Source organism: Maniola hyperantus, chromosome 18 (genome assembly GCF_902806685.2).
Source record: "Maniola hyperantus chromosome 18, iAphHyp1.2, whole genome shotgun sequence".
NCBI lineage: Eukaryota > Metazoa > Arthropoda > Insecta > Lepidoptera > Nymphalidae > Maniola > Maniola hyperantus.
The window spans coordinates 8,837,412-8,861,265 of record NC_048553.1 but is presented as its reverse complement, the minus strand read 5'-3'; the positions used below and the strand labels follow the sequence as shown (position 1 = coordinate 8,861,265).

Sequence of the window (23,854 nt, the reverse complement as noted above, 5' to 3'; positions counted from 1 at the left end):
TTATGTATAAGCTTTGTAAACGCACTAAGCTAAAGTTGACATACGACACCATACCATACTTATACCATACGACTTATTTGTCGTTTTATTGAATTTTAAATTACTACTTAAAATCTTAAAATACAATACAAAATTATGTAAACCTATTTAATAAATAAAACAACATCAATTTTATTTTTCTGCATTCTTATGGAAATAAATCATATCGAAAATTATGAATATTACGCACAAAAAGCAAGACTAAATGCATCATGTCTGCTGTACCCTAGAACTATAGATTAAAAAGTCTATAAAGTTTTTATTATCTATGGTGCAAACGTCAAAAAACCCCGGGAAAAGTTAATTTCTCAAAAAGTCTCAAAAGTTAGCTTCTCAAAAGTTCTCAAATGACAGCTACAATGTCACGATCGCAATCACCTCTGATTGGTTGACGCTCGCTCACTATTGGCTACAATGCATTGTTGCAACAAGTATAGCACAAATTCAGCCAATCACAACAATTGAGATTGTAATGCAGGTTTTACGAAATCGACCTACTGGGTTTTCTGATTCTGGGTTCTGGCAAGGTTCTAGCCCTTTTGAGCCTAATTAGTTTCGCAAATCTCAAAGCAGTTTTTGTTCATAAATTATTGTAAATGTTTAATAATTATTATAATAATATAGACTATACAAATTGCCAATAAATCGGAATACAAAGAAATATACAAATTCAAGAATGCTGATTATAGAGAAACCTATGAGGATACCGCAGAAACCGCCAACGTTACCTGCAAAGAGTGAAAATATCTCTGGAAAATATGAATACAGGCCTACAAAAAGCAAGTTGGCTTACTTTTAATTACATAGGTAGTTGGTTATTTAGCTACCTAGTTACTTAAATATTTATTTGAAAGATTATTTAAGTAAGTATCTAACCTGTCTGGGAAATGGGAACCCTCCGAATAATAGATAATCCCAAGAAAACCTTTTCAATTATTTTTATTTAATTGAGAAATTCAACGTAGAGAGAGTAAGTAGGTACCTGTACAGGTACAGTAACGCAAAACAAGTATTATAGTACACGACAGAAAATAATGTACATCGACCTTTAAAAAGAGGTAGTTGTAGAGCACTGTCTCTGTCGTTGAGACCGACCAAACGTCACATAGGTATGAGTGACAGAGAAAACGCTCTACAAAGCCGAAATATCATTGTAAAGGCCGATGTTCATTATTTTCTGCCGCGTACTATAGGTAGGTAATTCAGTACGAACACGACGCTTATGACTGCGCATTGTAGCATATTCCGTTGTACCACAGTTTAACGAAATACTAGTTGTACCTACACAATCTCTAAACTAAACTAAAATGGCACGTCTAAATCTATAGCTATTCCTTTCATAATGGTGCTTGCGGAAAAGGATAGCACTAGATTTGGACCTGTTTATTATTTTAGTTAAGTTTGGAGATTGTGTACAAGAGAATCGGCCCCATTGTAGGTACAAAAATAGATCTCAGCCACATCTAATATTTTGGGCTCGTGTAAGTATCTATGACCGCCATGTTGCAAGTTTTGCAACTTCAGGGGCTCGTTAGTCGTTTGTAGCCACTTTGTAGCCGTTGTAACTTTTACGGTTACGGTTGTAGCCGCCTACCATCATAGGCAATTTCCTTTATCTAAGACAAGTTGATGCCCATGACTTCGTCCGCGTAAATTTAAGTTTTTAAAAATCCCCAGGAAAATCTTTCATTTTCCGGGATAAAAAGTAGCCCGCAATGTCACTCTCCCGATTCTCTTGTACACAATCGCTAAGCTAAACTAAATTAACAGGTCTAAATCTATTGCCATCCTTTATTGCAAACAACATTATGAAAGGGATAGCAATAGATTTAGACGTGTCATTTTAGTTTAATTTAGAGTGTGTACAACGGAATCAGCCAAAATATTACAACAATGCTTAAAGCTAGCCTTATCTAATTATGTACCCACTATATAAATCACGCCCGCGTAGAATGGTGCCAAGAATAAATAGGTGCTGGCTGCATTTCCGCGCTGGACAGCCAGGCTGATCCGTTGCGCAAAAAATGAGCCAGCCCTTCTGTCACCAGATGAGTCGTAATTTGTCGTAAATGTCTCGTAATTTTTTTTTAGCACTAAGACCATGGCCCCAGCCCCCAGGGTCTTCACAGCAAACGGAACAAAAATGTAACTTTCGATAAGAGAGGCATACTTGCGCCGCTTGCCGTTTTCAGCTGTTTCTGCTGCGGCTCCCGGTTTTGATGCTGTCTCCCTGATATGACACGGGACCGCAATGTGTTAACGCAAGTTGCGTCCCACATTAGCGCCCGTCCCCGTTCCCAGGGAACCAGCGTTAGTCCATCAGGTCTCTTGCCATTATCCTGACTAATCTAACTAAAGTTTATTAGAATATTTCTATTTCTATTAGGTTTCAGTACCTATATCTAGGTATAGTAATACTTACTAATAACTTCGAACCAATAGAATACGACGTCAAGACGATTCAAGCCACCGTCCGTTGTTGCTTGATAAATGCTGAGTGAACATTTACCGGTCAGATTTACACCTTTACTGTAAATTTAAAAAGCTAATCTATAATCTATATTTATAAAAGGAAAAGGGAAAAGCTGACTGACTGACTGACTAATAGCTGACTGACTGATCTATCAACGCACAGGTGAAACCACTGGACGGATCGGGCTGAAATTTGGCATGCAGATAGCTTATTATCACGCAGACCGCGCTCCGCTAAAAAAAGGATTTTTGAAAATTCAACCCCTAAGGGGGTAAAATAGGGATTTGAAATTTGTGTAGTCCACGCGGACGAAGTCGCGAGTAAGTATAAGCTAGTTCAGTATAAAAATATAGATACTTAAATAGGAAGTGTTGTGTTAATGAACTTACTTGCAGACATTTGAACATGCTCAAATAAAAGATTTACTTCATGCAATAATTTAACATCTAGCTCACTTTCAAAAGAGTCTGGAAGCGGCGCACGCGATAAAGTATCAGCAATGAACATATATTTACCAGGTACATACTTAATAATCAAATCATAACCTTGAAGTCGAAGTAACATTCGTTGTAAACGCACTGGATTAGACACCAAGGCTTTTTTAAATATACTCTCTAGTGGTTTATGATCTGTTTCTACAACTACTGCTTTTTTACCATATATATATTGATGAAACTTTTCACAAGCGTACACAATAGCGAGAAGCTCTTTCTCAATTTGAGCGTACCTAGTCTGTGTGTCCGTGAGTGTGCGCGACGCGTATTCGACCGGGCGCCCGTCCTGCATGAGCACTGCGCCGAGCGCGACGCTGCTGGCATCTACCGACAACACCACGGGCTGCGTGACGTCATACAACGCTAAAACCGGGGCACTACTAACCAAATCTTTCAGTTTCGCAATAGCTTCATCATGAATACTATCCCAGTACCACACCGATTCCTTTTTAAGCAATCGAGTAAGGTGAACAGTATAATTCGAATAGTTTGGAATAAATTTTGATAGGTAATTAGTAGCACCCAAAAATCTCTCTAACGACTTCTTATTATTCGGAGTAGGCATGTCTTTAATGGCCTTCACCTTTTCCTTATCCGGTTTCATTCCATTTTTGTTAAAAACATGCCCTAAATAAACCACCTCCTGTACACAGATTTTACATTTGTCTTTGTTAAACTTTAGATTTATTTCTTGTGCTCTATTTAGCAACGCAGTAAGCCTCAAATCATGCTCATATTTATTTCCTCCCCAACAGATAATGTCATCAATGAATAAATCCACCCCCTCTAATCCTTCTAGTAACTGCTTAAGTGTTGAGTGAAATACCTCAGATGCACAGTTCAGACCAAAAGGTAGTCGTAAAAACTGATACCTTCCAAACGGCGTGCTGAAAGTACACAAGTCCGCACTTTTGTCATCTAATTTAATAGCCCAAAATCCAGAATTAGCGTCCAATACAGAAAAATACTGTGCCCCATTAAGCTTTGTGGCTAATTCATTGATAGTAGGTAGCTGAAAGTGTGCCCGCTGAATCGCACAATTAAGTGGACGCGGATCAAGACATAGCCTTATACCACCATTTTTCTTAGCCGCAATTACTAATGAATTTACCCATTTTGTAGGATAAGTAACTTTTCTGATCACGCCAGCCTCGATCATTCTATTTAGCTCAGTATGCAACTTATCTCTGAGACTTAGAGGTACCTTACGCGGTGCGCTGACCACCGGACTCACAGACTCATCTATAACAAGGCTATATGTACCGGGAAGGCAACCAATACCGCGAAACAAATGATCATAAGCAGATATATTTATATTATGTACGCGTTTCACTAAACCTAACTCTGTACACGCATGCCTTCCCAGAACACTTTGACAGCTAATACTAGCTACTGCAAACTTCAAAATATATAAATTATTTTTATACCACCATTTTAATTTACATAGTCCTTTTATAGGAATAATATCACCACTATACGATTGGAGTTTAACATTACTCTTCACATTAATTAAGCTAGCATCATACCCCAATGACAAAAACCTCTCTAGTGCTATAACATTTATATCTGCCCCTGTGTCTAGTTTAAACTTTTCAACGCCACACTCACCAGTTAATGTTTCATACCACTCGTCCGCATAGTCACGCTGCGATGTATGTGCAATTGTCGATATGAAAAACGACTCGGCGTCGTCACTATCGCAATCCTCTATGGGTATCTCCGAATAAACATCGATATCGTACACTTTTTTAGCCCGATTTGCACACATCCTAGCAAAATGATTATAGCCTCCACATAAAAAACACTTTACACCAAGCGCTAAACAAGAACGCGAATCACAATATTTGCCACAATTTTTACACGGCGTCGGAGCACGGCTGTCGGCGCCGGCGGCGTACCCGCCTCGGCGCGTGGCGGTCGAGCCGCGTGCGCTGCCTCGCGCGTTGCGGCCACCACTACTGCTTGCGTTCCATTGCCGGTTCGGAGCCCCACGATATCCGCCGCGCGCTTCCACCGCATCGATGGACGCTCGGCCCGAACTTGCTGCATGAGATTCTAGCTGACGAGTGCCGTCCATTGAAACCTCATCGGCCTGGCATATTTTTATCGCCTTTTCTAAAGTTAACTCGTCGCTCCGAAGTAAACGATCCCGAACTACAGTGTTTCTTATTCCACACACAATTCTGTCTCTAATCAACTCCTCTTCGAGCGCGGCAAACACACAGGTCTTGCTTAAAAGTTTTAACGCAGTTACGTATTGATTTATTGATTCACCTTCACTTTGATTTCGGGTAAAGAAATTGTACCTGGCTAACGTAATATTCGGTTTCACACCAAAGTAGTTGTCAAACTTTTTCAACAAAACTGCAACGTCATCGCGATCTTTCTCAGCTTCGAAAGTAAATGTTTGGTAGACATCAAAACCATCGGGCCCTATTAAATTGATCAGTAAGCTGGCTTGTACCGCTGGATCTTCCTTATGCACGCCTGCAGCTTTTATAAACAACTGAAACTGCGTTTTCCATTTTTTCCACGCGTCAGCCCGGCTGACGGGGCTGCCATCCACACTAAGCTCTGGTGGTGGTCTTGCGTGTTCCATTGCTAATAAATATGTAGACCACCGAAAGCAACTTATATTTCACTAATATAACGAAATTACTGTACTATTTCCACTCTAAAACATTTAATTTCACACCGCTGCCACCATGTTGTGTTAATGAAACGCGTATCGGATGACAACTAACTTTATTGTAGAATACCCACAACAGGAAGGAATCACTAAAATTATTCTGTGAATGTGTTTATTAAAAAAATATTTGATGTAACTACTTAGTCCATGTTAAAATCCTGTGTTTTCTGCAATAAAACGACTGCTTAAAATAACTAACTCTATTTAGTACAAAAGAGTTATTTTAAGCCGTCCACATTTGTATACTTAGGTAAATATATTTAAAAATATGAAGTATTAAATGCGTTTATTTCTAGTTATACCGTCCGTCGTATCCTATTAGCGAGCCGTGATAGCCTAGTGGTTACGACATCCACCCCCTACGAGGTCGAGGGTTCGATCCCGGACCTCCTCTAACTCTAAATTTCGGAGTTAGGTACGACTTTAACGGTGAAGGAAAACACCGTGATGATACCTGCTTACCTGAGAGTTCTTCAAAATGTTCTCAAAGGTGTGTGAAGTCTGCCAATCCGCACTTGGTCAGCGTGGTGGACTATGGCTAAACCCTACTCACATGATTAGCCACGTGCCGTGCCGTTAGTTAGTTAGTGCCGTGTCGACGTCAGTTCGCAGTCGGGCAGCCGGCAGACACTCGGCGCAATACAGCGCGTCTTGAATCTCCGCCTCTAGTGGCGTCTTTTGGATATAAGTAAAGAGACTTACAAAAAGAAATTTGAGAGCTCTTTATTGTGATTAGCCACGTAGGAGAGCGGTAGCTTGGAGTGCTTAGAGTAGTGCCGTGTCAGTTCGCAGTCGGGCAGACACTCGGGGCAATACAGCGCGTCTTGAATCTCCGCCTCCAGCCCTTCTGTGTTCGTGGCGTCTTTTGGATATAAGTAAAACAGTTTTTCTAGAAGAGATAAAATAAATGATTTAAAGCTTATTTCGTGGTTTGTTTTATTTTACTTTTAATTTAGATTTAAGTTTTTTAGTATACCTACTAACTAAGTATATATTTAGTACTGTATTAATTATAATTATAAAGTTTTAAACTTTGATAAGTAGGTAGGACTACAAATAATTTGAAAAACAATAAAAACCACTGACTGCCAGTAGTTTGAGCTGTGCGTTGATAGATCAGTCAGTCAGTCAGTCAGCTTTTCCTTTTATATATATGTATACTTAATAGATTCTATAATAGCCTCGAATTTTTTACTTTTTCACAATGTTTAAAGTGTAATGGCAAAGGTAAATAATTAAAAAGGTCATTAAAAGGTTTTAATGAAATATCTTACCTTTATACCTGTTTAAGCATCTCAAATGGTCTATAGTGCATTTAGGATATTCAGTATCTTCCAAATCGGGGACGTAGTAAGGAATGCATTTGCACAGCGATTTCATTGTCTTGATCCGGCACCTTACTATGCAAGCACTGTATGAGTACAGGTTAAAATACCTGTCTTTTATGTCATCGTGGAAGAGACATTTTCTCTAAAATAAGAATTAAAGCTTTGGTCAAACTGTGATGAATTCCGCGTGGGATCCCGGACGCGATTTGCTCGCGACGATTGTGTCAAAGAACTTGTGTAGACGACAGACGTGTTCAAATGTGCGCGGGTAATTACACAATATACAAACTTAGTGTCAGGTAAACATCTAAACTTGAACCTGCAGGACATCTTCACTCTTCTCGCCTAAAATTCCTCACTTAGTGCTTGACGACCAAAGTCTTCGAACAGTGCGAGTTGCCAGTGATGACATATGGATCCAAGACATGGTCACTAACTATGGGTCTCATGAGAAAGCTTAGACCCACTTAGCGGGCGATGGAAATCGAGCGTCGAAATACATTTAACGTCCCAGTAAATTACAATAACAATACAATTCTTTATTTGGCCAAAATTTCAATATTACTAGTTTTAATCTCTTTATCTTTTAAGCGCTATTTATAGATGTGTGAACAAACTTGAGTTTAACAGCAGAACAGTTAAGGTCTATTTTACTTTAACAATAAAGTGTTTCGATACTCGATTTGTATCGACGTTGGCATGATGTAAATTAACGTATGTATACTAACAGCACATACGTTCGGAATTCCCGCTGTTTCGTATCCCGCGCATCCCGCGCGGTATTCGCCTCTGTTCGACCAAAGCTTAAAATTAAATGTAGTCATGCGTAGCGCTAAAGAAAAGCTGACTCTGTAATTAGAGGCATAGTTCTTTCTATTCGAGGATAATGAGGGTCCCATTATACGCGGATTGTCTGTGTTAATATTAAAAAACGTTTGCTACGCACAGAGTACGTCTGCTGTTTTATCGCCTTAAACGCGATTTTTCCGACTACGGTATTGTTATTATGATTTAACATCTAACAAAACGTGTTAACAGTTTCAACTTCTACACCTACCCTTTGTGAAGTGCAGGTGTAGGTGACAAGTGATTTTGGTGTCAAGTGTTAAGTGTCATCATCATCATCATCATCATGGTCAACCCATCACCGGCTCACTGCAGAGCACGGGTCTCCTCTGTTTGTTTGTTAGTTTCGTTCTATCACGCCGCAACGGAGCAACGGATTGACCTAATTTTCACATGGACACAGTTGAAGACCTGGAAAGTGGCATACTTACCTACTTACTTTTTATTCCGGAAAATCAAAGATTTCCCAAGGGATTTTCAAAACCTAAATTAACGCGGATGAAGTAGCGGGCATCTAGCTAGCTTTGAATAAAAGGCTTTGACTTTGACTTTGGTACCGTTTCGGGCGGATATTTGCGGACTTCCTCAGTTGCGACTTGCTTGACAGCGTTGATCTCGATAAACACTGCCTGGTTAGGTTGGGCGATACGCTGGATCATACTTCCACTGTTGAGGTCCGCGTATAGTGAGTTGCATCGTAAATCAGCACCTGGGACCAATAGGACCTCATGTCCATTTATTTTGATCAATCGTGATTTATATACCTACGGGCTTAGTATCGCTTCCAGCCTTGGGTAGATTTTAAAAACTAGTCAAGTGCGGGTCGGAACAGGCTTCCGCATGCGCGAATTCCCGTGAGAACTCTTTGATTTTCCAGGGTAAAAAGTAGCCTATGTCCTTCCCCGGGATGCAAGCTATCGCTATACCAAATGTCAAAACCGGTTGAACGGAACAGCCGTGAAAAGCTAGCAGACAGACAGACAGATGAACAGGCAGACAGACAGACACACTTTCGCATTTATAATAATATTAGTATGGAAGTATGGATTAAATAATAAAAGCTTGCAAAACTTAGATACTTAAATTAATTAAGTGCAAAAGTGTGTCCGGGGGCAGGCACATGTTTAATAATCCAGTTTCTCTTGCCAGGTCTTCGCCTGCGATGTCGACACTATTTAGGACCTAGGTACTGAATTTAAATAGCTGTGGTAGCCTAGTGGTTAGGACGTCCGCCTTCCAATCGGAGGTCGGGGGTTCGATCCCGGGCACGCACCTCTAACTTTTCGAAGTTATGTGCGTTTTTAAAGTAATTAAAATATCACTTGCTTTAACGGTGAAGAAAAACATCGTGAGGAAACCTGCATGCCTGAGAGTTCTCTATAATGTCCTCAAAGGTATGTGAAGTCTGCCAATCCGCACTAGGCCAGCGTGGTAGACTATGGCCAAAACCCTTCTCACTCTGAGAGGAGACCCGTGCTCTGTAGTGAGCCGGCGATGGGTTGATCATGATGATGAATTTAACTAAGTAGGTACCTACTTATACGCGACAGGTCGAGATAACAGTCGGGTATGAGGCGGGGGAACGCGACACACGCACGTCACCCGCGCTCGCCCGCACCGGGTTAGCGCAAGGGCTGTGCGGGTGTGCGGGGCGTCCCCACCCCGAGTGTCATCTCGACCTGTCGCATACTAGGTATACCTATTGCAGGCTTATGCGCAGTCAGGTTTCTTTTTTAACATTTTTAGGGTTCCGTACCTCAAAAGGAAAACGGAACCCTTATATGATCACTTTGTTGTATGTCTGTTTGTCTGTCTGTCAAGAAACCTACAGGGTACTTCCCGTTGACCTAGAATAATGAAATTTGGCAGGAAGGTAGGTGTTATAGCTGACATTTGGGGAAAAATCTGAAAATCGTGAATTTGTGGTGACAACACACAAAAAAAATTGTGGTCATGAACGAAAAAATAGTATTTTCAATTTTCTAAGTAAAGACAACATATCAAGTGGTGTATCATATGAAAGGTCTTCACATGTGCATTCTAAAACAGATTTTTATTTATTTTTATGCATCATAGTTTTTGAATTATCATGCAAAATGTCGAAAAAATATTACTGTATTACGGAACCCTCGTTGCGTGAGCCTGTCTCGCACTTGGCCGGTTTTTTTTTACTTTGCAGCCCTGTAAATAAATGACAAGCTTTAATTATTGTAAAGTTAGGGGAAATATTTCGTCCAACTTACTTCGAATCCGAACATGTTGAACGTAGTATACGAATAGTCGTCAACCATGGCGTCCAAGATAATATTAAGGCCATGTAACTGGCCGGGGAGATATTGCCTTTTTATTATGTCATTAGTTCTATGTACTCTGTAATGGCAAACAAAATATATTAACCAGGCATTAGCCTAAGCATTTTTTAAATTATCTTTATTTATTTTTGGTCAATTCTCATACCTATTCCTATTCTTAAATAACTTTTTCAAATTATTAAATAGTAGATTGTACAACAAGTGTATAAGGGTCCCTGTCCACTGAAGCGGAGTGGAGTGGAGATGTGTATGGTTGTCCAATCAGAGTTTTATCAGATGACGGAATAAAAATATGACGTTGTTCATCCACATTCTGATTGGTCTGCTCTCGCTCCGCTCCGCTTCAGTGGACAGGCACCCTAAAAAGGGGTTTTATGATCTTTCACATCGATTGCGAGGAAATTAAATAATAATATTATCATTTAAGTACATGTCTATTCATCTATACTTCTATACTATTTTATATTATCTATACTATTATATAAAGAGGTAATGTCGTTAAGTTTGTTTGTAGGGGGTAATCTTTGGAACTACTGAACTGAAAAAATTCTTTCACCAGTAGAAAGCTACATTATTCCTGAGTGACATAGGCTATACGGGATCTTTAAAAACCTAAATCTACGCGGGCGAAGCCGCGGGAATCAGCTACTCTTCTATACAGAGGTAATGTCGTTAAGTTTGTTTGTAGGGGGTGTTCCAGAGAACTACTGAACCGATTTTGAAAATTCTTTCACCAATAGAAAGCTACATTATTCCTGAGTGACATAGGCTATATAATATACACGCGGACGAAGCCGCGGGGATCAGCTAGTTTAAAATAAATTGAAATTCGTGAAAATTTGTAATGAAACTGAAGTATGTTACCGGCAGGGTGTGTTCATTCTATAGGGTACCTAGCCATTCCATGAAACAAGGGATTTGTTTTGGCAAAGTATAAAATGTGTAATCTATCGTTTACCATTTCGTACATTTCCTAGGCATTGTTTACAATTCTTAGGCATTCAATGCATGATCATGTACCTACCTAACCTGTATTCTAAAATTTGGTTTACATACCCTCCAAATTTGTTGTCTCTTATAACCAGATTGAAAGCGCAACAGTGACCGTGGACGGTGCGTTGGACTTTAAAATTTTCAACACAATCAATAAGTTCACCTGCCCAAGCACATCGCACCAGCATTTTCTCGCAAGGTGGTGCTAGCTGCAAAATTGAAATTCGGTTCTTAGCCATGGTCTAAGAGCCAGCGCGTGCCAGACCTTTGTCATTTTATAAAAGCTGAAAGTTTCTCCCCAACACTGGGAGGAAGGAACGTTTGTTTGGATGTTTGTTTGTATCATGGTGGCTTTAGGAAATAACAGGTAATAAAGGTGTAATTTTTTTTACGTCCTGTGACGTTGTAAATTTTGAACTACTAATTGGCGTCTCGCTTTTAATTAAAATCTATTTTGTTCAAAGTATGTTGGTGCCACCTAGCATCAAGGTGCAGAACTACGCGTGGGTCGATGTTCAGAGTTCATTCGAGCCACAATAGATGGCGTTTGCTTCGTTGTCAATTGTCGTAAAAATAAAACAAAATAATTAAATAAAACCATAATATCATTTGTTTATTGTTAAGTCATTAACAAAACGGTTCTTATAATATATCCTTAGGTTCCGCAAATATTCAAAAATGAATTGGCTTCATGATCAAACTAACTTAGAGCGGCCACACTCGGGTTGCGTCTGGCAACACCGATTGCTGAGATTTAGAATTTTCCTGGAGTCAACATGTGAAGACGAATTTTTTTCGTTCCAGGAAAATCTCACTTCTTTTCGCCCATGGCTTCGCCTGGAAAAATACAATAGTCATAAATTTTAGTCATCCTAACGTATTTTCAATGTTTCATCAGTTATGGTGAGTGAAAAATCAAGTAATGTGGATTCGACAAAATGGCGGTTTGGTTAGAGAAAATCCTAATCTCATGATTTCTTTCAGTTCCAGTTATTTTAACTTCCCAAATAAATGAGGATAATGGGTTGTGGGTGGACTTCTGAAAACCATTGGTGGCCAGGAGTTCAATAGGTGAGTTGTGTTTGATCGGGAAAATTCCACGTGTCGAAATTTTCACACAGCACAAATTATAATCTTGTTTTTCTTTGTTACAGGGTTTACGTTTACGTTTTTAATTTTACGTTTACGTTTACGTTTACGTTTACGTTTTACGTTTAGCTTCAGTTTTCCGTTTTAGTTTTCCGTTTGCGTTTTCGGTTTTCGTATTTATTTCTTTTGCACATTCACGTTGACAACTTAATTGCTATGGATAAGACTTGGTGAAAATCTTTGTAATGAAACATTTCGGTTGTGAAGAATCAAATAAATTGAGTTTTGGATCTTGGCCGATGCCGTCCAGCTACCTTGCAGTCTTCGCACCTACAAGTAAGCAAATGTTTGTATCCTGCAACAGTTTAGTGAACCTTCTTAGTGTATGTGTACAGTAAGAACCCTGTCTTTACTACTGAGCTTTTATTTTGAAACAATTTTATGAATTTTACTGTGTCATTGTCTATTCCATGCCAATGGCATCTTAAATTTAAAACATAGATCTTATGTACTATCTACCTAAGTCATTCTAATGTATCTAAATTAAGTCTTGGCATTAAGCTAGAATAACTAAGCATTATTAGCCATCATTCTGTATTAAGCGACCCCGGTAAAAGTTACATTAAAAACAATTTTGCCTAACATCTAGCAAATTTCATTTATAACACCTCATATACATTACAAGGGAGTCGACGGCTAGCTTCTCTTCTTTACTAGGTAGATAGATCAAGTAAGTAAATTATTTTTTTCCTCTAATCTCTGTAAGGTGGTAGATTATTCCGTATCCGGGTATATTTCCATTCCGCCCAATTTATCACCCTTACAAATGGCGCCCGAACGTTTTTTTTATATAGTTATTTCAGTATATTTTGAGAAATTTTGTGAATTTTATGAAATGTACTCCGCTGATTGTACAATTTTCTAAGTGGTGACACATTGCAAAGAGCTCTAAGCTGTTTTTTTTTATGGTTAACTAACTAAATAATAACTAATAGTTAGAAATTTTGTTTGATAGTTTAAGTAATTTTCTGAGTATAGTCCAACAGTGGTTTTTTCTTATTTAATTAACACATTATAAATGGTGCTTATGCCGTTCAATTATGTTATTTGACTTACCTTGGAGGTGTATAAGTGAATGTTTGCCTTCAGTTTAGTAATAAACATTGCTTAACTGAGTTGTTGTTGGGTATTGCTTTCAATAGTAAGTACATCTTATGTTGAAAATTCCGGTAACTTAGTATAATTAAAGTTTTGAAACGCTATGTGCCGTTAACTAGTTACACACATACATTTATAAATACTAAGAGTTACAACTTGTGAAACTAAATATATAAACTATATTCAGAGATTACATTAAGTTCAAGTAGGAAGTTATGAACAATTTTTTTTCAGTGACTTGATACTTCATTATTTTGTTGAAATTTTGTTTAGAGCTGTGTTAAGGTTATGATAAAAGCTACATCACACACAAAACATGTTAAGTTTAAGTGAATGCTGGTAGTTTAAAGTGACATTTAGAAACAGATTTTGTTGTATTTTAGGTTATGTGTTAAAAGTGTAAAGTAACAGTCATCAAACCATTGCACAATCTCTTTGTTTTTTTTGAAAGATAATATGCTAGTCAGAGTTCATTGCAACTTTGCTGCCTGTTTACTTTTGTAATTGTAAAGGTTGTAACACACTGTGTACTCATAAAGGTGATACTGCACCTTACAATCATTTATTCAATTTTGGGAAGTTTTATTTTGTTATATTTTGTTTACTATAGTAATAATATGTGCTTGTATTATTAACAATATTTTGGAATAGGAACATAATTGATAAAATAGTTAGGATAGACTTAAGAATATTGTTTTTGTTGTGTATTTTGCTTGTGTATATTTATATAGTTTAAATAACTTCTTTTGTGTTTGTGTTTAACCAATTTGTATAAGGCTAAACATAGACAGTTACACAAGCTCGATATTTTGTTAAATGTGTTTTGACTTAACACAATGGAACAGACTTTTGCCCAGTTTCATTCACTTTTGAAGGACGAATTGTGTTATGAGGTATCCATTCGTTCCGAAACTCCAGCACCTACAGTGCTAGGTTTAAAGAAACAGTTAAAACAATTAATTCAGGAAATTCCTTCTGAATCAATTTTAGAGACGGATTTCACTTCTGAAAGTGAGTTAGGGGTTATTACTAAAAAACTTCAAGACTTAGAAGATTTATTAAAAAAGTGTTCTGACACTAAAGATAGACATGCCCTCTGTAGGTCTAAAGCTTTAGCTTCACATTTGTACTTTAGAATTTTGAGAATACAGTGTTCCGAACTCAGCTTAATAAGTAGGAAGAGTGAATTACATACAAAGTTGCAGAGTTTGATTTCCAGATTAGATGCTGACAATGAGTCGTCTCACGACGAATCACTGGATTCCGAGAGTACCGCCGTTGACTGCACTGGTGATAAAAATGTTGCCAAGTGGAAGTTAAATTTCAACGGACAGGGTGATCCGCGCAGTTTCATCGAACGCGTTGAGGAATATAAAAGATCTTATGGCGTTTCAGATGGAAAATTATTTGTTTCTGCATTTCATCTTTTTACAGGCCGAGCATTGTTATGGTACAGAGGCAACAAATGTCAAGTTTCGTCTTGGTCAGAATTGAAAACTTTATTTTTAGAGGAATTTGATGCAGTAGATTATGACTACAGGTTGCTAGGTGAAATTCGAGCAAGAACACAAGGCTCTGAAGAACCTGTGTCTATCTATTTCGCTATAATGTTTTGCATGTTTTCAAGGTTGTCAACACCACTTTCCGAAGAACAAAAGTTACAAATTTTATTACATAATATTCGCCCTTTTTACTCAGAACAATTAGCTCTTGTTGACATTAAGTCTGTCGCAATGTTGAAGGAAAAGTGTCGCAAACTAGAGGCTGCGAGGCAGCGTTCCGCCTTATTTTCTGAGCCTACTAACACTAAGGCAACTTTAAGTTCAGAGTTTGCTTACAAACAAGTGACAAAACAGATAAACACACTTTCAGTCACACCTGCACCTAAGGTTGATACAAGTAAAGGCACTGATTTTACGAAAACAAATAAACAACTATGTTACAAGTGCGGCAAGGGTAACCATTCCTTTAAATTTTGCAGGACAGTTCCGAAATTTATTAGATGTTTTTCGTGTGGACGTCAGAACTTTACAGTAAAGACATGTCCAAGTTGTAGTAAAAAGGCGATTAGTAAACCCGCTCCGGACAAAAATTCAAAAAACTAATTAGTAAGAACTGTGCAGAGACACAAGTAAATAACTTGGTCATTAACAACAAAACATCCCTTTTACCTGACACAGTTCTGTATTCAGTGGATAAACGAGACTTTAGGCCATATTTAAAGGTTTTTGTTGACGGTTTTGAGATTACAGGTTTACTAGATTCCGGTGCTTGCGCGTCAATTTTGGGTAACCAGGCGCACAAGGTTTTTTTGAGATTCGGTTATAAATTGCATAGCAGTATTGATACCACATTTTCAGTGGCAAATGGAGACAAACTTGATTGCATGGGTTATATGTTTATTCCGATTACTTATAATTCCGTAACTCACATAATAAAATTTTTTGTAGTACCCTCTATAATAGCGGATGTTATTTTTGGCTGTGACTTTTGGAAAACATTTCAGTTAGCCCCTGGCATTTTTGATAATTTAGAATTAATTAAGGCACCTTCTCAATTTTACAATATTTGTGCGATTGATAATGAACAAATTCATACCATCACTTCTTTTGAAAACTTATCATCTCAACAGAAAGAATTAGCCCAGTCTGTAGTAAATAAATTTTTAGATATTTCTTCAGAGAAAATAGGATTGGGTAGAACAAAATTAATTGAACATGTTATTGACACCGGTGATGCCTTGCCAATAAAAATAAAACAATATCCACTTTCTCCCGAAAAGAAGGAAGCTTTAAGTAAAGAGTTAGATAGGATGCTGGAAATGGACGTAGTTACTCCGAGTGAAAGCCCTTGGAATAACCCAGCAATTTTAGTGAAAAAGGCAAATGGAGACTGGAGATTTTGCCTAGATTGCAGGAAATTAAATTCAGTGACAAAGGGGGATTCATACTCAATACCGTACATTCCACAAATTCTAGATAGCTTGAAAGAGGCAAGGTTTTTATCATCGATTGATTTAAGTTCAAGTTTCTGGCAAATTCCGTTAGCTGACGACTCTCAGGAAAAAACCAGTTTTACAGTTCCTGGTAGAGGGTTATTCAAATTTAAAGTCATGCCGTTTGGCCTATGCGGTGCACCAGCACGACAGCAGAGGTTAATGGACCAGTTATTTAATCAAAATTTTTGTAGTGATATTGAAAATGGAATAGTATTTTGTTATATAGATGATATTGTTATTTGTTCTGCTTATTTTGAAACCCATTTAATTTTATTAAACAGAGTTCTGGATAAACTAAAAATGGCTCAACTATCCATAAATTTTGATAAATGTAATTTTTTTCGAAACTCTTTGAAATATTTAGGGTATATAGTGGATGAATTTGGTTTACGCACAGATCCTGGAAAAGTTGCCGCAGTTTTGAACTTTCCGACCCCAAAAACTGCACAGGAGGTAAAGATTTTCCTAGGCACTTGTTCTTGGTACAGGCGCTTTATTAGGAATTTTTCAACCATCGCTGCACCACTCAATAGACTAACGAGTAAAGGAAAGAACGCACCTAAATTTGAGTGGAGCGAACAGGCAGAGGTAGCATTTAATACATTGAAGAATGCGTTGGTAACCGCACCTGTTCTTGCGGTACCGAATTTTGAAAAACCATTCAAAATACATTGTGATGCTTCTGCATATGGTGTTGGCGGTATGCTGACGCAAGAAACCGATGGTTGCGATCATCCCATTGCGTATGTCAGTAGGAGCCTAAATAAAAACGAAAGGAATTACAGCGCGACGGAACGCGAGGCTCTAGCTGTGATTTTTGCAGTGGAGAAATTTCAGGCTTATTTTGGTTCCAAGCCAGTCACAATTATCACAGACCATGCATCCCTAAAGTGGTTCTTAAATTTAGAAAATCCCTCAGGACGACTCGCCAGATGGGGTTGTAGATTATCACAGTATAATTTTGTTATCGAACATAGGAAGGGTTGTGATAATGTAGTTCCGGATACCTTGTCGAGACTCATACACGTAGATGTAGTTGGTGATCGTAACGATAACTCTAGTCAACAAGTTTTGGTAGATGACTGGTATGACAAAACATTTAATGGCTGTAAAATCAATCCAGCAAATTTTCCGAATTTTTGTATTTTGAACGATAAACTATATCGTTACAGTAAATGTAAATACCAGCTTCTCAGTGAGTTCGACTGGAAAGAGGTAGTCCACAAGAACGACATCCTTAGAATTATGCAACAAAACCATGCAGATGCAACTGCAGGTCATTTTGGTGTGTTCAAAACTCATCGCAGATTATCCCTCAGATATTTTTGGCGTGGTATGTATAAGGACGTGGTTGAGTACGTTAAGAATTGTGATACTTGCTCTGCGTATAAACACACGACATCAGCCACTCCAGGTCTGCTAGGGAAGCCTAAAGTCTGCGAGAGACCTTTTCAGGTCATTTCGGCTGATTTAGTCGGACCTTTGCCTAGGTCTAAATCAGGATTTACATTTCTTTTTGTGGTGACGTGTTGTTTTTCGAAATATACAATGTTGTTTCCGTTACGGCGTGCCACAGGTGCCGCTGTTGTTAAAGCGCTAGAGAATTTTGTATTTTTGAACCATAGTGTTCCAGAGACTGTGATTGTGGACAATGGGTCCCAATTTACAGGATCTGAATTCCGTAATCTCATTAAGCGTTATAATATTCCGAAATTACACTACACACCACTGTACACTCCGCAAGTTAACCTTGTTGAGAGGTACAATAAGGTTGTTATGACTGCTGTAGCCGCTTTTGTGAAAGATAACCACAGGTCCTGGGACGAAAACCTGTACAAGGTCCAGTTCGCCATAAACAGTGCGGTTAATGAATCCACTGGATTCTCCCCGTTCTTCCTTGTCCACGCTAGAGAACCGGTTTTAAATGGTTCCTTCTATAAGGACACGGATAAGGAGTACGAGGCCGGAATTCCAAGGGAGGAATACGCAGGAAAGTTTGGATCTTTGGAGGACATATTTGGTCAGGTTAGGAGAAATTTGTTTCAGGCTCATGCAGAGTATGCAACGCATTACAACTTAAGGCGTAGGTCTGCAAGCTATTCTGTTGGGGACATAGTGTGGAAAAAGACCTATCCACAAAGCGACGCTACAAATTTTTTCGCAGCTAAGCTGGCACCTAAGTATGAAAAGTGCAGGGTTGTCAAGGTTTTGTCACCTTTGGTTTATGAACTAGTTAGAGTAGCTGACAACCACCCAATAGGCACTTGGCATATTAAGGATATTAAGAAGTAGATATTTGCCATTACTTAGTTTGGTCTAAACTGTTTGAATATTTAAGTTATCAATATTCAATTAGGAATTTGTATGAGTGTAGTGATGTTCTGAATTAACAGTTACATTACCATGGTTCAGTTGAGGATGAATGTAGTGGATGTATGTAGGGATGAATATGTGATGATTGGAATGCTTGTGGTAGACCAACCGGTTGAGAAAGTAAAAATGCAAATATCGTACTTTGGGGATAACGAAAAGGGGGGGTTTTGTGTTTTGTTTTCGTTTTCCTTCTAGATAATGGATCATTTCTGTTATTTTTCCGATTCTGTTCCGAGATCTATTTTCTAGGAGAGTTATTTCGTTTTTTTTTCTCATATTCCGATTTTGATTCGGTTTTATTTTTCCGAATGGGATAGAGAACGGTTGCCATATCAGATGGACCCGTTCACAACCAGATTTTCCGTATTTGTTGAGTAACAAATATTACGATGGTAGTTTAAAAGAGTGAACCACCGTAGGCCTAGACGCATTCTATCAGTCAGCTGAAGAATGATGCCAAGATGTTTCCACTCAAGTGTCTTAGACACCATGAAGTTTTTTTGTATATATTCTTTTTAGAAGTTAGGGTTGTGTAGTTAAGTATAATGTATAAAACCTTACACTGTTTTCAGTATATTTATTTTGTTAGACAATTTTCCTTGTTAGTAGTAGATGTGCGTTCACGCGTAACTTCTGTGTTTTTTTTGTTTGTTTCAGGCAAATTGTTAGTAGTTGTTGGATGACGCTGAGGGCAGCGTGGTTCAACCTGTTGAACCTTTTCGTAGGAGGGGAAGTATTGTGACGTTGTAAATTTTGAACTACTAATTGGCGTCTCGCTTTTAATTAAAATCTATTTTGTTCAAAGTATGTTGGTGCCACCTAGCATCAAGGTGCAGAACTACGCGTGGGTCGATGTTCAGAGTTCATTCGAGCCACAATAGATGGCGTTTGCTTCGTTGTCAATTGTCGTAAAAATAAAACAAAATAATTAAATAAAACCATAATATCATTTGTTTATTGTTAAGTCAGTAACAAAACGGTTCTTATAATATATCCTTAGGTTCCGCAAATATTCAAAAATGAATTGGCTTCATGATCAAACTAACTTAGAGCGGCCACACTCGGGTTGCGTCTGGCAACACCGATTGCTGAGATTTAGAATTTTCCTGGAGTCAACATGTGAAGACGAATTTTTTTCGTTCCAGGAAAATCTCACTTCTTTTCGCCCATGGCTTCGCCTGGAAAAATACAATAGTCATAAATTTTAGTCATCCTAACGTATTTTCAATGTTTCATCAGTTATGGTGAGTGAAAAATCAAGTAATGTGGATTCGACAAAATGGCGGTTTGGTTAGAGAAAATCCTAATCTCATGATTTCTTTCAGTTCCAGTTATTTTAACTTCCCAAATAAATGAGGATAATGGGTTGTGGGTGGACTTCTGAAAACCATTGGTGGCCAGGAGTTCAATAGGTGAGTTGTGTTTGATCGGGAAAATTCCACGTGTCGAAATTTTCACACAGCACAAATTATAATCTTGTTTTTCTTTGTTACAGGGTTTACGTTTACGTTTTTAATTTTACGTTTACGTTTACGTTTACGTTTACGTTTTACGTTTAGCTTCAGTTTTCCGTTTTAGTTTTCCGTTTGCGTTTTCGGTTTTCGTATTTATTTCTTTTGCACATTCACGTTGACAACTTAATTGCTATGGATAAGACTTGGTGAAAATCTTTGTAATGAAACATTTCGGTTGTGAAGAATCAAATAAATTGAGTTTTGGATCTTGGCCGATGCCGTCCAGCTACCTTGCAGTCTTCGCACCTACAAGTAAGCAAATGTTTGTATCCTGCAACAGTTTAGTGAACCTTCTTAGTGTATGTGTACAGTAAGAACCCTGTCTTTACTACTGAGCTTTTATTTTGAAACAATTTTATGAATTTTACTGTGTCATTGTCTATTCCATGCCAATGGCATCTTAAATTTAAAACATAGATCTTATGTACTATCTACCTAAGTCATTCTAATGTATCTAAATTAAGTCTTGGCATTAAGCTAGAATAACTAAGCATTATTAGCCATCATTCTGTATTAAGCGACCCCGGTAAAAGTTACATTAAAAACAATTTTGCCTAACATCTAGCAAATTTCATTTATAACACCTCATATACATTACAAGGGAGTCGACGGCTAGCTTCTCTTCTTTACTAGGTAGATAGATCAAGTAAGTAAATTATTTTTTTCCTCTAATCTCTGTAAGGTGGTAGATTATTCCGTATCCGGGTATATTTCCATTCCGCCCAATTTACCACCCTTACAGTCCAAGTTATAGTCTTTTTTTTATTTTCTTCGAAATAGTATTAGAAATCACGTCATGCATTGCCAGACACTTAATATCGTGGCAACACCCTGCCAGGCACCCTTAAACTTTTAAACTTTAAGGATGTTACGATACGATACGTTTGTTCGGACGTGGGTACGTACGTCCGAATAAAGTCCTCCCAATGTTGGCGAAAATACGCAGAGAAACTTTCAGCTTACTAAAAAGTAGTAGAACTTTATTGAAAAGTTTTCGTAAAAACATAGGTTCCATCATCATGTAAATGTAAACATTGAGGGAATCCAGCACTAGCGTGTGTACAAGAATGTGACGGCATTGCCATGCCGTTTAGTTGCATGTATAGTACACGACAGGTCGAGATGGCGGCCGGCGAAGGAACGCCTCGCATACACGCACAGCCTCCTCGCTAACCCGGTGCGGACGAGCGCGGGTGGCGTGCAGGTGTGCCAAGCGTCCCGCGTATAAGTCATACCCCGATTACCATCACGACCTGTAGCGTACTACAGGTGGATACGTACATCTTCCATCAACTCTCCAATGTCGTTGTTATCGAGATAATTGGCAAAGGAATAAAGCACCGATTGAGCTTGCAAAGTCTTATTATAAGAAAAGTCGACTAATCTTCCCAGTTGCTTAAAGAACATAAGTATTTCAGCACGAGATTCGTTGTTCCGCTTTTTGTTTGCCAAACTAAAAGGAAAAAAAAAATTTAACAAAGTCCATACTACTAATCAACCAATCAATCAGCCTGTTTGAGTCCACTGCTCGAAGTAGACCTTCCCAAGAGCGCGCCACCACACTCAGTCCTCCGCCTTCCTCATCCACCCACTTCCCCCTACCTTCTTAAGGTCGTCAGTCCAGCGGGTTGGAGGTCATCACTCATCCCACACTCTGCTCACGTTGGTGCGTGGTTTCCACTCCAGAACACGTCTTCCCCAGGGCCGTCGGTTCTACGACAAACATGGCCTGCCCACTGCCACTGCTAATTCTTTGACACAATCTCTAATCTAAACTAAAATGACAGGTCTAAATACCTATACTGCTATCCGTTTCATAATACATGATACTAGAAAAAGGATAGGTATAGCATTGGATTTAGATCGGTAAATTTAGTTTAGGGATTCTGTGCATCAGAATTAGATACTAAATGTAGAAAATAATAATTCTAGGTCTCTTTGTTTTTAGGAGAGGCAAAAATATAACTGTCTTGCTTGCTTGCTTTAACTTGTTTTAACGGTGAAGGAACACATAGTGAGGAAACCTGCATGCCTGAGAGTTCTGCATAATGTTCTCAAAGGTGTGTGAAGTCTGCCAATCCGCACTTGGCCAGCGTGGTAGACTATGGCCAAAACCTTTCTCACTCTGAGAGGAGACCCGTGCTCTGTAGTGAGCTGGCAATGGATTGAGCATGATGATGATGAAACAATCGAACTCTTGCCGAGGTGATACTAACTATTCTGTAACACGCTTCTCAAGGGCTTCCTTACTAATTCTGTTGAAGTTACACAATGTAACAGCTGGAAACTCTATGTTGGATATCGGATACGTTGAATCCATGGTAACTATCAAAGGTCTTGCGAGATTCTCAAACCACAGGTTCTGGAGAAAGTAGGCAATAATACCGAGCATTAGGCAAAACAGTACTATTCCGGTAATCCTGGAAGATAATGATAACAGCAATATTTTTAGATTAATTCGGTAATCGGTTGGCTTCAAAGATTTAGCAATTATTATTGAAGGTAAGCAGTACGGGCAAGCAGTGATAGTATAGTGGTAAAGACTTACATTTTTAGTCGGAGAGTCCAGGGTTCGATCCTCGTCATAATGGTCAACCCACCGGCTCACTACAGAGCACATCTCTTCTCAGAATGAGGGAGAACTCCCAGGATGCAGGTTTCCTCACGATGTTTTCCTTCACCATTTTAAGCAAAATATAATTTCTTAAAACAAACATAACTTCTTCGAAAAGTTCAAGGTGTGTGACCGGAATCGAACCCCCGACCTGCTGAATAGAAGGCAAGGCGGACGTCTTAACCTCTAGGCTATCACCACTTTTTCAAGACTTACCTTTGTTCAATAGTTTGGCTTCGGTCACGCATACGCTGTACACCCGCAAGAGAGCAGTTTTCAAGGTATTCTTTTGATGTTTTCTTAAAATTTATCCTAAGGACAGTCTCGATGCTCATGTTTCTTACGTTGGGTTTGTACAACCTTTTTCTATATTCACGCCACCACACACTTTGCTTATTTCTCATGATGTAAATTTTAAACTCGATGTAGTCGAATAGAATGCACATAAGCGACTGTACTTTAAAAATTATTTTTTTAACACGGTTTAATAAACGAATTAAGCAGTGTGAGAATTTTTTTCAAACTATGATTCCGCATAATTTAAGTAAGTAGGTATATAAACTTACAACAGGCTGACTGACAACCAGTAGGTACCTACGTGCAGTCGTGAACTGTGCCATGCAAATAAGTAGGTAGGTATCCCTCTTAAAAATGTGAGTTGACAAAATTAAGTTAAAATAATTGCATTTTAGATTGCACATTAGAGATAAACACAGAGTACATTGAATTGGAGATAAATAACATAAATGCCATAACAGCACTTGCGAACTTTACCCACCAACATGATTTTTTTTAATAAATCGTTTTGAAACGTCACATTAGCCTACCAGTGATTCGAAATGCCTTTTTTGCCAAGAAAAACTAGCAAGAAACTTGTTGATTGTTCTTTTTGAAAATTCTCTAGCTTGTTTTATAAAAATATCCATCAGCTAAC

General features: G+C 38.4%; 1 pseudogene; it reads right to left on the bottom strand.

The window, feature by feature from the left end:
* Nucleotides 1–730: 730 nt before the first annotated feature.
* On the bottom strand, nucleotides 731–23,255 carry LOC117990845 (sodium channel protein Nach-like; annotated as a pseudogene).
* Between the last annotated feature and the right edge of the window lie 599 nt (nucleotides 23,256–23,854).